The sequence below is a fragment of the Pleurodeles waltl genome, chromosome 1_1 (genome assembly GCF_031143425.1).
Source record: "Pleurodeles waltl isolate 20211129_DDA chromosome 1_1, aPleWal1.hap1.20221129, whole genome shotgun sequence".
Taxonomy (NCBI): domain Eukaryota; kingdom Metazoa; phylum Chordata; class Amphibia; order Caudata; family Salamandridae; genus Pleurodeles; species Pleurodeles waltl.
This window is the reverse complement of record NC_090436.1, coordinates 706,963,133-706,977,045: the sequence shown is the minus strand read 5'-3', so window position 1 is coordinate 706,977,045 and position 13,913 is coordinate 706,963,133. Positions and strand designations below refer to the sequence as shown.

At 42.9% G+C, this 13,913-nt stretch overlaps 1 protein-coding gene across 1 annotated transcript in view; it reads right to left on the bottom strand.

Annotated features, from left to right (window-relative positions):
* Positions 1-13,293, bottom strand: part of PRRC1 (proline rich coiled-coil 1) — a 181,651-nt gene extending 168,358 nt beyond the window's left edge. Inside the window, exon 1 of the mRNA XM_069227286.1 lies at positions 13,162-13,293. The gene's annotated coding sequence lies outside the window, so the exon portion shown is untranslated. The remainder of the gene's footprint in view (positions 1-13,161) is intronic.
* Between the last annotated feature and the right edge of the window lie 620 nt (positions 13,294-13,913).

Sequence of the window (13,913 nt, the reverse complement as noted above, 5' to 3'; positions counted from 1 at the left end):
TTCCTACCAGGGGGTCACCTTCAGCTCCACAAACCTGTGGTCCAAGTATGTGGTTGTAGGAAGCTGGCTCTTTATATAGTAGTCCAAAATGTTGTACACTGTGCACAGTCCAAGCAAACACCAGAGGTATCACAGAGGCACAAATGACATCCCAAATGCTCTCTTTTGTTATAGTGTGGTCGAGCAGTTAGACTTAACAGAGGATAGTGCTACGCATATAAGGCACACAGTAAGTGAGACACACACTCAAAGAAAACAGATGACTATTTATAAAAAAAATAAAAATAAATAAATAAAAAAAAAGGTACTGTTATATAAACTTTGATACCAAGATAATCAGAATCAGGTGAGTACTTTTCGAGTTATAGATTTTTTTAAAAAATTTAAAGTTGCAATTTTTGGGTAATGTTATCCTACAGGAGGAAAATATGCACTGCATTTGGACACTTCACAGCGACTTACGGGCTATGCTCCAAGACTTAAGGCGAGTATGGGGGAAGGGGTCAAGGCCACACCAACAGGTCACCTCGGGACGCTCTGGGACGTCCGGGTGCAGAGGTGTGTTACGGTATCAGGTGTCCCATTCACTTCAATGGGAAACTGTCTGGTCGGGAAATTGCTGCAAGTTGGGAATGGAAGGTCAATCAGGGGGAACCCACAGGGGGCTCAACCCTTGAGGTCCTCGGGCACACAGTGACATTGTTGGTCCACTTCTGCTCGGGCTGTGGGGTTCGGGTGCAGTGCTGACTTTTGGCATCTGGTTCGATGCAGGAGTCACTCGCGGTTGGAGGGAGGACCACAGAAACAGGCTGCAGGCGTGGGCCAGTGGTCCAGTCTGACCAAGCCAACAAGTGGGCTCAGGTTTCACAAGGCTGGGAGACGCGGGGACACCCGTGGTTCTCTTCTCCTCTATCCTGGGCAGACAGGTGCAGAGGTGTCCCGAGGCATCAGGTCTTTGTCTTCAGGTCACTTGTGGAGCTGTTGCGGGGGATGGGGGTACAGGGTGGGAAGTATACTGCAGAAACAGGCTGCAGACGCCATTGGAAAGTCCACAGTGGGTGAGCTCAAGGGGGCTCTGTCTCTGACGGCCAGGGAACCATGCTGGCACCACTGGTCCACTTCAACTAGGGCCAGGCGGCTCGGGTGCAGTGGTGCTGTCTGGCGTTGGGTTTTTTACTGTCCGCTGTCCTCACAGTTCTTTCTTTGGGTGCCTGCAGGGAAGCAGCTCCTCTGCTCCAAGAGAGTTCTTCCTGGCGAAATGCACAAGCAGCTCTTCTGGTTTCTTGGAGGCTGCAGCAGTAGGACAGGTCAGTTGCTCTGTGAGGGTTAGGTGCAGTAGGTAGGCTGGCAGGGCTGGCATCAAGTCAGTTGTGCTTCTCAGCTCTAGGGTCAGTGGGTTTCTTGTCCACTCCTTTTGTGTCTAGCGAAGATCTGAAGTCCTGCTACCAGGGGGTCCCCTAAATACTCAATTTAGGGGGCATTAAGGGGAGTGAAGGGTAGTATTCAGTGGGCTACTTACCATTGGGGTCAATACACCCCCACTTAATTTGAGGAGTGAGTATCTCCCTGTCCCAGAATTCCTAATTCCACCACACATCCAAGGTGGCGGAATTCCTGAGGCTGGGTTCCTGTCAGGCTGATCACCCGAGGTGTGTGCCCACCCTGGAAACGCAGCACACCTCCTGCATAGCTAATTTTCCCACCTGTTCATGTGCCAGATGGGCCCTGGGGCGGGGGAAGGAGGTGGGCATTTCCCTCCAAGAAAGGCCAGTTCTGCATACGGTTAGTGTGAAAATTACTAATAAAATTGTGTGATTAACTGAAACAAAAATGTGCATTTAAAAGTGCAAGGCTGAAATGAAAATGAGCCCTACACTGATAATTGACACATTTTGAAAATGAAAATAAATAACTATCTAAGTGTATTTTGTGTTTTACTAAGAGTAATGAAAAAATAATTACATGTTCAGAAAATAAATAGCTTGAGTTTTATGAAATGTTGTGCACTGCACATTTTACTGTGTTTTTAAAAAGACCTATGATAAACTAATTCAGAATGAAATAAATGTGATGCTTAGAAAGTTTTCTGTTTTTTCTGAAACATCCTGTATGATGATCTAATGTCAGAGAGAAATGTTCTTGTGCTGTATTTGAAACATTTGTTTAATTCCTGCCAGATAGTGTTCCACAGAAAACAACAGCTTTCAGTAGTTTAAACATTTTATTTCTCTGGCAGAAACTGGTGATGGCAGTGAATGGAGTTGAACCAATGAGGGAGAAAAGAACACAAGAAGTGAAACATGAAGAAACGTGCTTTAGTTTTAATTGGTTCTGTCAAAAACTATCCCATAATCTAACCAATGTCCAAAACCACCCCATAGTCTAACCAATGGCAGAGTCTCCAATTACTTTTTAGGACTTTAATATTGTGATGTAAGCTCAGACTTTCAGGATATTTTGCTTTGTCCTTTGCTGTGATCAGTCGTATGCAGAATTCTTTCCCTGCTGATTAGAGTGCAGTTCTTCCTTGTTCCTGGCTGAGTTCAGATGTGCTTTTATTTCTGCTAGTGAAATAATGTGCTATATGCCACTGACAGTTCAGATGCATTAAGGCCAAATATTACTGAACTGTTGCCATAAGTCACTGTCCTCTGAAGATGACTAGAAGGTGCTCCACTGAAGACTTCGCTGCCTGCTGAACCCATTAAGGAGAGGTATAACATTAGTTTGTGCATTTGTCTTTCTTGCAGGTTTTCGTGTTTTCTCGTCTAGAAACCCCAACCACTATTTTTCCAAATGCCACAGATAGTTGTTTTCCAAATTTGTTTTTCTCTTCTTTTTGCATGAAGTCCAACATGCTTAATCTAACTAGGGTAATAGTTACAATATCACATTCTGAATTTGGTTGTGCAAAATAACTGATTGTGAATAATACATCTGTGTTAACTCAATGTATTCAGTTTCAATTATGCATCTGATATTGCTGTTATTCTGTTTGGGGATTCTTGAGTGCCTAATGATTCATATTCTGTCAAAGCTGAGATTCTTTAGAAGGTTTGGTCAGTCTGTGTTATTCATGTATCTTTATTATTTGGTTTTGCGCTTGGTTTATGTGATCTTAGCATTGTTAATTTAAAGGGAAATAAAAGTTTGAACTTTACTAAACTGGTGTGGTGATTCATGGCCAAATAGGTCTTCATATGTTTAAATTACTGACTCTAATGTTGATTAATGATGGTATTGTTTGGTTTTATTTATTGTTGACTTCGTTTTGTTCAGAGCCAAACACTCACACCTATCTGAGTCCAAAGGTTCATTCGACCTCATGAGAGTAGATGGATGGTTACCCTTAAGTGTCCCCTTATAAAAGTAAATTATCAAAACAAATATAAGGTAGGACAATACCAAAGGCTTCTCTGAAGCTTCCTCCCTTGGGATGCAGATCTGCAGGTCATCCTGTTGGGAGGGGTTCCCGCTTGAGGAACTTTTGTTGAATAGTGTGGTGCAAGGGGCTCTTCTCTCTCTCAATATCAGGGAGCAGTTACCAGGGCTGCAGTAGGGAAACAGAATAAGGGCCAGATGTAGGAAGCCTTTTGCGCGTTGCAAACTGCGAAAAACGCAGTTTGCGGCATGCAAAAGGCCTAACGCGATGCACAACCTCAAATTGCGAGTCGGTACCGACTCGCAATTTGAGGCTGCGACTCGCAAATAGGAAGGGGTGTTCCCTTCCTATCTGCGACCGCATCGCCATGCTGAGTTGCTTTGTGACCGCAAATGCGGTCGCAAACCAACTCGCAGTTACCATCCACTTGAAGTGGGTGGTAACTCATTCGCAAAAGGGAAGGGGTCTCCATGGAACCCCTTCCCCTTTGTCAATGCCAAAAAAATGTTTTTTCAGAGCAGGCAGTGGTCCTATGGACCACTGCCTGCTCTGAAAAAACCGAAACCAAATGGTTTCGGAAGTTTTTCTTTAAGGAAAACGGGCTGCAAAAAGAAAAAAAAAAAACTGCTTTATTAAAAAAGCAGTCACAGACATGGCAGTCTGCTGTCTCCAGCAGGCCACCATCCCTGTGAGTGCATGGACTCACTATGGGGTCGCAAACTGCGACCCACCACATTAATATTCATGAGGTGGGTCTTTACGACCCCATAGCGAGTCGAAGAAGTTGTCTGAGACACCTTTCTGCATTTGGTTTTGCGAGTTGCAATTTGCGAGTCGCTGTGACTCGCAAATTGCAAGTCGCAAAATGATACCTACCTACATCTGGCCCCAGATCCCTTAGCGGCTCAAGACCAAAGAGACCACCTGATTCTTTAACCGGTCCTTTACATGACAAATTCATTTTGGGGAAGTTCACCCAGATGTTTGATGATCTTGAAGCTTCCTTTTCTAAGAAACTGGACCCTCTCTATGCCATGGTGGGAGCTATTGAATTAAAGTTGGACCACCTTTTGCCCCAACCCAGTGATGATTGTATTCACAGGGCCAGTCACGAGGAGGCAGGGTCTGAGGGGGGCAACCAGGGCAGGGACAGAGGTAAGGAGGATGGGTCGGGGGGAGGGCAGTGCAGCCTTTGATTAGCAAGGCCTGGGGTGATCCAGCCAATCTGTTGGGACTTCTTGTTACCCTCAATCTTCCATGCCGAAGAGGAAGCCTCTGTTCAGCGCACTCCTCTGCCTGTTTTCCAAGCTTGGGGGCTTGAAACCCAATCGCCCTCACCAACCTGCATCCAGCAAGGAAACTCCAGCTCACCTGAATTCTTCTCAGTGCGACCTACCACCTGTAGCCTGTCCCTATGTGGTTGTCCTGGCGGATGTTCCGGTGCTAGCACCAAGCGGTCTAGGACTGGCCTAATGAACAAAGCTGTGCATTGGCTGCATGGGAACATCAGGGGTCAGGGTAACCTCTGCCAGGAAATGATGATGGCTAGAAGGGTGGGCGAGTCGGGAACGTGCATAAGTAATTTGAGGGGGATTGTGTTATTATGTCTTTTAGCCATTTTGAGACTGCTGGGGAACTGATCCGGGCATCTAGAGGAGGGTTTGTTAAGAACAGAAGTATTAAGTAGTTTCCCCTGAGTTTTTTCTACAGGGATCTGGGCAAGAGCTCTGTAGGTGAGGCCTCTATCATCAATTGGTACAGCCTCCCCTTCCAACTTTGCCCATGCATAACCATTTTACCCTTTTTGGGGATTTATTAGACAATGATTGACTGATTCCTGGAGAAGATTTGGAGTCCCGGGCTCTGGTAGTGGCCAGGTGCAACAAGCGACCGGTAGTCCAGGACTCCATAGGGGTGTGCACCCAGCTATTAGGAGGGGGCCCGTTGGAGCCTAATCTTTTTGATTCCTGTCAGTTTTATTACATGGATGGCCCTGAACTGAGTATTTCTTATGAACAGGCAGTCAAAGTTATTTTCTGGAACATTGCAGAGCAGGCCAGTAAATTGGATCAGGAGGACTGAATTAATTTTGTTTATGGTTATGATTGGATTTTCTCCCAGGAAACTTGTACTGTTAATATTCTGTGTAGGGATAGGTTTTATTCTTTTCATGTTACTGCAATCCTCTCATCATCTGGCCGTGCAAGGATTGGGTTAACAGCCTAGGTTAGGACCACTATGGATTGTAGAGTGAGTGTGATTCCCTCTAACTGCCCTCTGCTTCAAGCTCTTCTTATTAGGAGGCCTGATCATTTTCATACAGTTTTTATTAACTTTTATAATGGCCTGAGTCTGATTGCTCTGATAATTTATAATGTGGTTCACAATTTCATTGACCACTTGGAGGTCAAGCTAGCTTTTTTGTGGCCACTTCAATACAATACCAAATTGGGATTGACAAAGACGGGATTAATCTGGGGTTTGAGTCTGGCCCTTTGTACAGAGACAAGAGGGATGATGCCCTATGGCTGTTAACTCGCTGGGCCTTGTAAATTTTACCGAGGTCTGTGACCCTAACTATCCAGCCAATGCTACTTTTGAGAGGGGCTGCTATTCCTCAGTAATTAATTAGGTTTTTGTTTCCAGGACATTGCTATCCAGGGTGAAGGGTGCCGCTGTAGTCTCTAGCATTCACAGAAATCATAATCCAATGTGTGTATCATTTTATTTATTTAAGAGGGGGAACTATGGGTAAAGAGCCAACCGTTTTATCAGTTAAATTTCAGGGATTGCATCTGGTTTGGAGGAGTGTGAACATGAGGTCTTTGTTTTCCAGTGTGAGTTCCCTATGCTATCCCTTGGTTCTTAACTTGCTTTAGCCTTACCATGGCTTATAGTAAGCGAGCTGATTCTTTTGCTCATCTGAACACAGAAATTAATAAACTGCTACTGAAGCCTTGTAAATCTGGCCAGGTGGAGCCCCGGCGGTTTTTATAGGCATGTAGACAGGCATCAATCTCACTAAATTAAGTACTTCGAGAATTTCCATGGGATGCTAGCAAACTTAGAAGTTGTCGATCAGTATATAAAAATTTGCAAAACGGAACAGAACCAAGGAACTGTAAAATGAATTCTGGTGCAATTTGATCAACACGTGTAGGCTGAAGGACACTAGAGCTCTCTGGTGTGAAGTGAACAGAAGTAGTCCTTTGGTGGTCAAGCCCAACTCGATAGTTACATCTATCAGTAAGGAGGTCTGGGTGGACCACTTTCAGGCAATTTCGTATGAAGTAGTTCCAGAAGCAATCTATAAGAGACCTTATAATAAGGCCCCCATTATTTGTAATTCCTTCAATGCAAACTGCAAGGTAGCTATTCCCCCCTCCTGGCACACTGCTGTTATTGTGCCCATCGTCAAGAAGGGCGACCCTACTTCTCCCTGGTGTTATCGTCCTATCACATTCAGGCCTCCAAAAATCATAAGCATTTTACTAGACCTGCAGGTCACTCAACCTAACTGTAATGTACTTGACCTGGAAACAGGTCTCACATTGTGTGATCCTAGACAAAAATTGTATTTTACAATCACCTTTTTCTTCATTCTCACATATGAGTGCATCTTCATATATGGGAGTTCAGCATTTCTGCTGTAAAAAAAAAATCATTTTTTTGATTAAATACACTAAACGTCTGCTCCATTTATAATAAATCTAGCCCACATATAGGGTACACACAAACTATTCATCACTTGCCTCTTAGTTTACTATCAGGGCAGGAGTATTTCTCAGTTTATGTTTAAACACTCATTTTTAATAAATATACTACTAAAGCATGATGTGACAGCACAGTGTCATTTACAGACAGTAAATTTCCAAGAAATGTCCAAAAACCTTCCCACTAACTTGCAGCTTTACTGATAAAACTATATAGTGTATTAACAATAATCTGTGAATATTGGGTTTCAGAAAACATTTATCATTTGCACATCACCAAGTAAACTGTTCTGACCTTTTTTTTTTTCAGCTTCTGAAATATGTTCTGAAATGTTTGTAAAGTTGACTTAGTTATATAAATGTTGTATGTTAGGAAAAAACTGATACTAAAAGCCTTTCATTTCACATAGGTCAGACAGTTCACCTTACAAAATCCTGGAACTCTGCTATTTGCATTGCAAGAAGACAAACTGACTTTTGACCTCTGTCTCTGAACCCAGAGCAATTGTGACAAGAATAAGATTTAAAAGGCATCCTAATTGCTAATTCAGCTTCTGACTAAACAGAACACCTGTTCTTTGTCCACTCACCAGAAGGGTCGAGTGGAATCTAAAAATAGCTGGACCTCACAAAATAGAACACGCCATAGAGAGTGGTTAAGTAGATTTTTCGAGCCCTACAATTATTAGACTCTGCAGTCAAGATAGCCAGGCGGGTAATCCTAGAGCGTTTGCTCACTTGGCTGAAAGGGACCAACACGGTGACGGAGGTGCAGTATGTGTTCAGAGAGGGTCTCAGCATGATCAAGCATTTTCTAAACCTATACCTTTTGGTGGGCAAACACACAATGGCTAGAAAGTGCTTGGTCTGCCTGGCCTTTATTGACCTTCAGTGCACCTTTGATAGCGTGGTACATTCCAAACTGTGGCAGATTCTTTTAGACTTGGGGGTAGAGGCAAAGTTGTTCCAATTTTTAAGAGCTCTGCATTTTGACTGTGAGATTTGGCCCACTTGGGGAGAGGTCTGACAGTTTTAAGTTAGAACGTGGGGTGAGGCAGGGCTGTGTATTGGCACCAATTTTATTTCTTTTGTAAATTAATGTATTTAGAGCAGCTCAATCTGGTGCAATCCCAGATGCCTCCATGATTGGCTGGAAAAAAAGTCCCAATTTTACTATACACAGATGATGCGCTTTTATTATCTAGAACCCCAAACGGCCTTCATAATCTATTCCAGGAATTTGTATCCGTTATGGGCTTCCTGGGCGTAGCTACTAATCAAGCAAAAACCTTCACCATGGTATGTAATCGGAAGAGCTATATGTTGTACAGTATTGTGCTTAATGGTGGGCATGTTGCACAGGTCCCAGAGTTCTGGTACCTTGATGTGGTCATGGACACCAGCTTTAGCTGGGAGCCATACATTACCACAGTGAGGAGCAAATATGCCAGTGCAGTGGGGTGTTTGCACAAGAATATTGGAAAGAAACCTATGGCCCCTCTCCTGGACGTCAAAAATGCCTTCATAAATAGGTCCAGGCTCTTGGGGGAAGAGTCTCGAATTTGATAAGTGGTCCGTTAGGGACTATGTTAAAGTTAATTTTTCCCCCTCTATTGAGCCTTATCTTGTGATGAAGGATACCTTTTGGGATAGGTGCTTGCTCACCAGATTTAGGCTGGGTTTTGTGCGGTGGAGTCTGGGGTTTCCCTTATACCAATATGACCCTGCAATGGCGCTTTTATGCCCTTGTGCTGAATCCGCCTCCACAAAGCCTGTTGCATTTTATTTTATCTTATTTTGTAATTATTTTAAAGACCTTTCTATGCAGTTTTTAATCCCAATTATCCATAAAAAGGAGGTTAGATCCGCAAAGGCTGCTCTGGTGTACTTACAACAGTTAGATTCTCCTACCACTTGTTTGAACATCTGCTCTTTTTAGGTCGAGCATAGCAGCACGCAAGCGCTGCTTTTCCGACGTGTTGGTATCTACGTGGGCTTATAACCACGCCCACCTCACACTTATCACTTTCACTCGTTCGTGGGCTTGCCTTTCAAAAATCTTTTGATAACATTGGCAAATGCTTTTAGTTTGTCTCTCCTTGGGGACCAACCTGGTTACATGGTTAATTGCACATTTTGCCAGTATGTTTGACTGCGAGCAAACGTCTTTTTCCTTTTGTGCCTCTCCATCACACTCATGGAGGCCATAGCGCTTTGAAATGACTTGCTTATGTCAACTGTTCTACTTTTCAATTTAAGTGGCAAGAAAAGTCCAGTTAGGAATTCACAATGCCAAAAGCTCTAACTCGAGCAAACGTGAGACCCATTGCATTGCAAATGCTTGTTTAAAATATGCACTTAGGAGAAAATCTCTACTGTTTTGAGCGGGGCATTTTTATTGTAGATGCATCTTTTATGACCCAGAGCATGTGTTTTTATTCTTGTAGGTTTATTTCCTATATCTTATTTATTTTTCTATAACGCATGTTGCTTTTATTGCGTGCGCTTTTATGGTCACTTCTTGTGGCCGGAATAGAGTTATAATGATATCAGGGCTGGGGAATGCATATCGCCAGAGATATTGATTTCTGTCAGGGGCATGAAGATTTACTATCTGTTTTGTCCGACAGGCAACTAGACATTAAATCAAAGTAAATGGGGACAAAGCTGCAAAACGTATGTGCTTGCAGCCAAAAACAGGAAATGGGTATATTTTCCCACACACAGACTGCCTAGTAAGAGATGGGACAGAATGCCTGGGCTAAAGTAAGCAGATTCCTTCCCTTTTCCAAGTAAGGAGAAAGGTTTTTGTAATGAAATGCACATGTCCAGGTTGAACAAAAAGTGCTGGGCCTAACCAAAAGTCAGCTGTTCAGAATAATGCACTAACAAATATGAAGGCAAATATTGACAGCAGCTCTTCCAATGCACCTTAGTCCTGTACTCTGATATCGAAGTGCTGGAATCCACAAGCAGCTCCTCCAGTACATCTAAAATCTGGCTTAGGAATGCTGTGCTTTTTCTATAATCAGTCAACTTTGCCATTGCACCTGTACTGATGCCTACCCCATCTTTTGCACTTTAGCGCAGCTGCACTTTAAAACTTTTTTCTTCTTCAGCCATGTGGAAAAACCTTTCCCTACAATCCCACAAAATTAGGTGGCGTTTTCTCCCCCTCTGCCACCCTAGACACTGATGTAGTCCGACCTTTGATATGATTAAGTATTTGGCCCTGTCCATGATTAGAATGGGTTGTGGGAAGATTTTTGAATACTCCCAAATGCATTATTTTGTGGGTGTGTACAAACTTCCCAGGGCAGTCCCATCCTGAAACACCTTCTCACACCTCGGTTAATATTTACTCATAAGAAAATGTAGGTGTAAGTGAATCTTTTTACAAGTGCAGATCTACATTTTGAAGCTAATAAACTGAAAATCTGTGTCATTTCCAAACCAAAGTTGAAACAAGCATTGACAAACTACAGAGCCTTAAACAGCCAAAAAGACTAGGGGTGTCCAACTTGTGCCCAGGAGGGTCAAACCCATACTAGATTTTCAGGATTATCACATACAATAAATATTCATTTAATTTCATTGGGATAGTCAGTGGCAATTCTGAAAGTCTGGCCATGGATTCCGACCTGCCCTCATGGTCCCACGTTGGACATCTTTGCCACCTTATACAAAACTTTTTTGGAACCCATCCTCTTCTGCAACAAACATCTGTATTTCTTACACATTTGTAGAATGTCCAAATGAGTTGTTTCTTCCAGCCTTTTTGGAAGTACATGGGTTTCTTTGCTGGCAGTATCTCTGCTTCAGTCAGGCCCAAGTTAGGCACATGTTATGCAAAACTTTCATGTTAGGCACTGCCTAATGCATAAATGACTTTGCCCGTGCTGCCGAGCAGATCGAGGGCACCAGCCTGTCAGTAAGCTTTGTGAAAATTCTATTAGCATAGTCATCTCTGACTACTACTGTGTAAAAAAAAAAAAAAGAAAGCTTCAGGAACTGGCCAGAGCAGACTGTAACAGAATCCACGTATGTTTCTGTGTCAGCCCACATAATTGATTTGAGAATAGGTGGGACAAGTTTATTGTCTTGCAGGACATGAAGATTTCTGTTGCATTTTGTCCCATGGACAAGCAGATTATTCAACAATTTCCACACCCCTGTGATATGATCCTAACTAAGCATGTTTCAGTCCACATTTATTCTGTAGCTAATTGAAGCTTGCTAACCAATGAGCTATCAGGACTAACAAGTCAAAGGTTCATTTTGTGACCTTGGCAGCCTGCGTTTTGTTTGGCCACAGGATGCCTGCTAGTAAACTAGGTTTTACAAAAGAGCCTTAATACTGCAGAAATTCCACATCTATAGGTAGGCAGTTTAAGGAAGACAGATTAATCCACGAGGTACCAGGATGCATTAGAGAAAAAGAGAAAAGACAGCAGTGCAGGCAAACTGATCAGCAAGGTAATGTTTCACTTAGGGGCTATGCCACCATCTCAGTCCTCAAACAGTGAGGCCAGGCTGTGGCAAGAATGACAGAATTAGATTTGTTGGGGTGTTTTGGTAAACTGCCGAACTCAACTATTTAGGTTGATGAATATTTTCTCGGCTGTCACATCTGAATGCCCACAGTCTAATTGCTTATAATGGGAAGAAAAAGATGATTCTTAGCTACTTGTTGAAAGCACTATTAATATTTCCACCATAGCGTGATTTAATGCCAAACAATCTTAGTTATTAATGTTTTGTAAATCCATGCACAATAATGATGGCATGTTGTTTACAAACATGCGTGAGAGTTAAGGGCGATGACTACGTTATGGAGTTTTTGCATTTTGAGTTCCACAACTAACGCTCTCAATATAACGATCTTTCGCACAAAGGCAGGCACGTAGTCCTAATGTCAGGTGCAGATGAGGGTCACTTCTTGGTATTCCACAGTTGTGAGCTGAGTTCGAAGCTTGGGGTAGCGACTGAATTAACATTTTTAAAAGCGATTCACAACAATCACGCAACACTACTTTAAAAAAGTGATTCTAAATAACAACAGTTGTCCTTACCGCTTTATATGGCCCCAACTATCTTTGTATCTGTTTTGGTAAGATTACTGGAGAACCAGTATACATTCGCTTGACAGCGAGTTCTCGGAAACCCGACACGTTTACATTGACGCCCACACTGTAATTTGGAATCATTACAATGTACCATTATCAAAACGTTATTATTATGGACAGAAAGTTGAATGCATTTCACAATAATGTTTAATACATGGTAATATAACACAGAATTACCACTCGTCTGAAGAATAAAGATTTGTTTTAATGAAATTTGAACTGCTTAGGAGGTGCGCAATTTCACCGTTAATACTGACACCTGCAGTATTAGTACTAGTGCACTGGTAGGACTTAGTACTCTACTTTTGGAGACATGACCAAGATTATTGGGACCCATATTAGTAATAACACAGTAGCATCATCGGTACAATAAACCTAGCAGCAACAGTGGTATAAACAGGTGTAAGTGGTTGGTACCAAGGGTTCCTAGAACATCATCAATATATATTAACATATCTATTTTGAGATCTCTGGCGTTGTCATGACATATACTGCTAGTTTTTTTCCGTTTTACGCACCAACTATGCTTGCCCGGTGAATTCTATATGCACTTTCTGATCTTAAGTCACAAAAAAAGTATAAAACTGTTACAGCCTGGCAACCACTATATAGCCCGGTAGCCCCTTCACTCCAAAGAAACCACACTGACCAGCATGCCCCATGAGGTACCTGCGCACTGAAGGGCTCGAGGATGCTTGCCACGTCTGCTTGTCAAACAAGAGAATCAACGGGGTCAAACTCAAGAGTTCGCGTATCAAATAAATGCCAGAGAGATTCGGTCAGGTGGGGGGGCACTATCTCGCGAACGAACTGGACCTTACTTTTCTCGCAAAGTTTACATAAAGAAGTATACTGGTTTCCAATAGCAAGTGCTCCCAGTTCCCTTATGGCACACGTTCCTCAAGAAGCAGCGATAAAATCATGTGTCACCCAGTCTCACCTTCAGCCTTGAAGCGCAGTACTTCGGTATACGCCCGTTTGTTAAACTGGTTTACAGCGCGGCTGCAGAGCCGGTATCCGGCACACGCAGGACACTCCAGCAACACAACTTCCAAAACCCACAGTACCCCGCCCACTCACTAATCCTACTGGAGCGGGTGCGGCACCGGAATAGCAAATGAACAAGGGAAGGACGGAAACAGAGCGGCCATTTTAAAGGGACACAGCATGTTCTCACGGATGTTTTCATGCTCGTAATGCTAAACAACAAAAATGACTTACCTGATGTTAATTTAAAAAAAATAATACGCCAGTTGTTTGCATGAAAGAAAGAATATGCTTTTTACAACGATAAAAGTGCAATAACGTGCTTTTAAACTCGAGACATTAATATTGAAGTAAACCCTCGTGGTGTATAGAAATTACAATTTCGATTTTCGTCAAGAACACACTTATAAACAAACAATGAAGAGCCTTTGCAAGGCTACAGGTAGCATTCAGTTAAAACGGCTTCCTCTTGTTTACGCTACACTTTAAATCCAAAATGGCTGTGAGATGGTGACGTTACAATGTGCCACGTAAGTAGACGCGTGTCTAGAGGAGGAGTCAGCGATGGCCGGGGGTAGTTGTAGTATGTTCATCAATGCCTATGTAAGAGAGCGATTTGAAATTAATGCGCATGGTCCATGCTGGTTAAGTAGGTGAGAAGGATGTATGGATAACTTAGCCGTTCACGCTGTGATGCAATGTAAC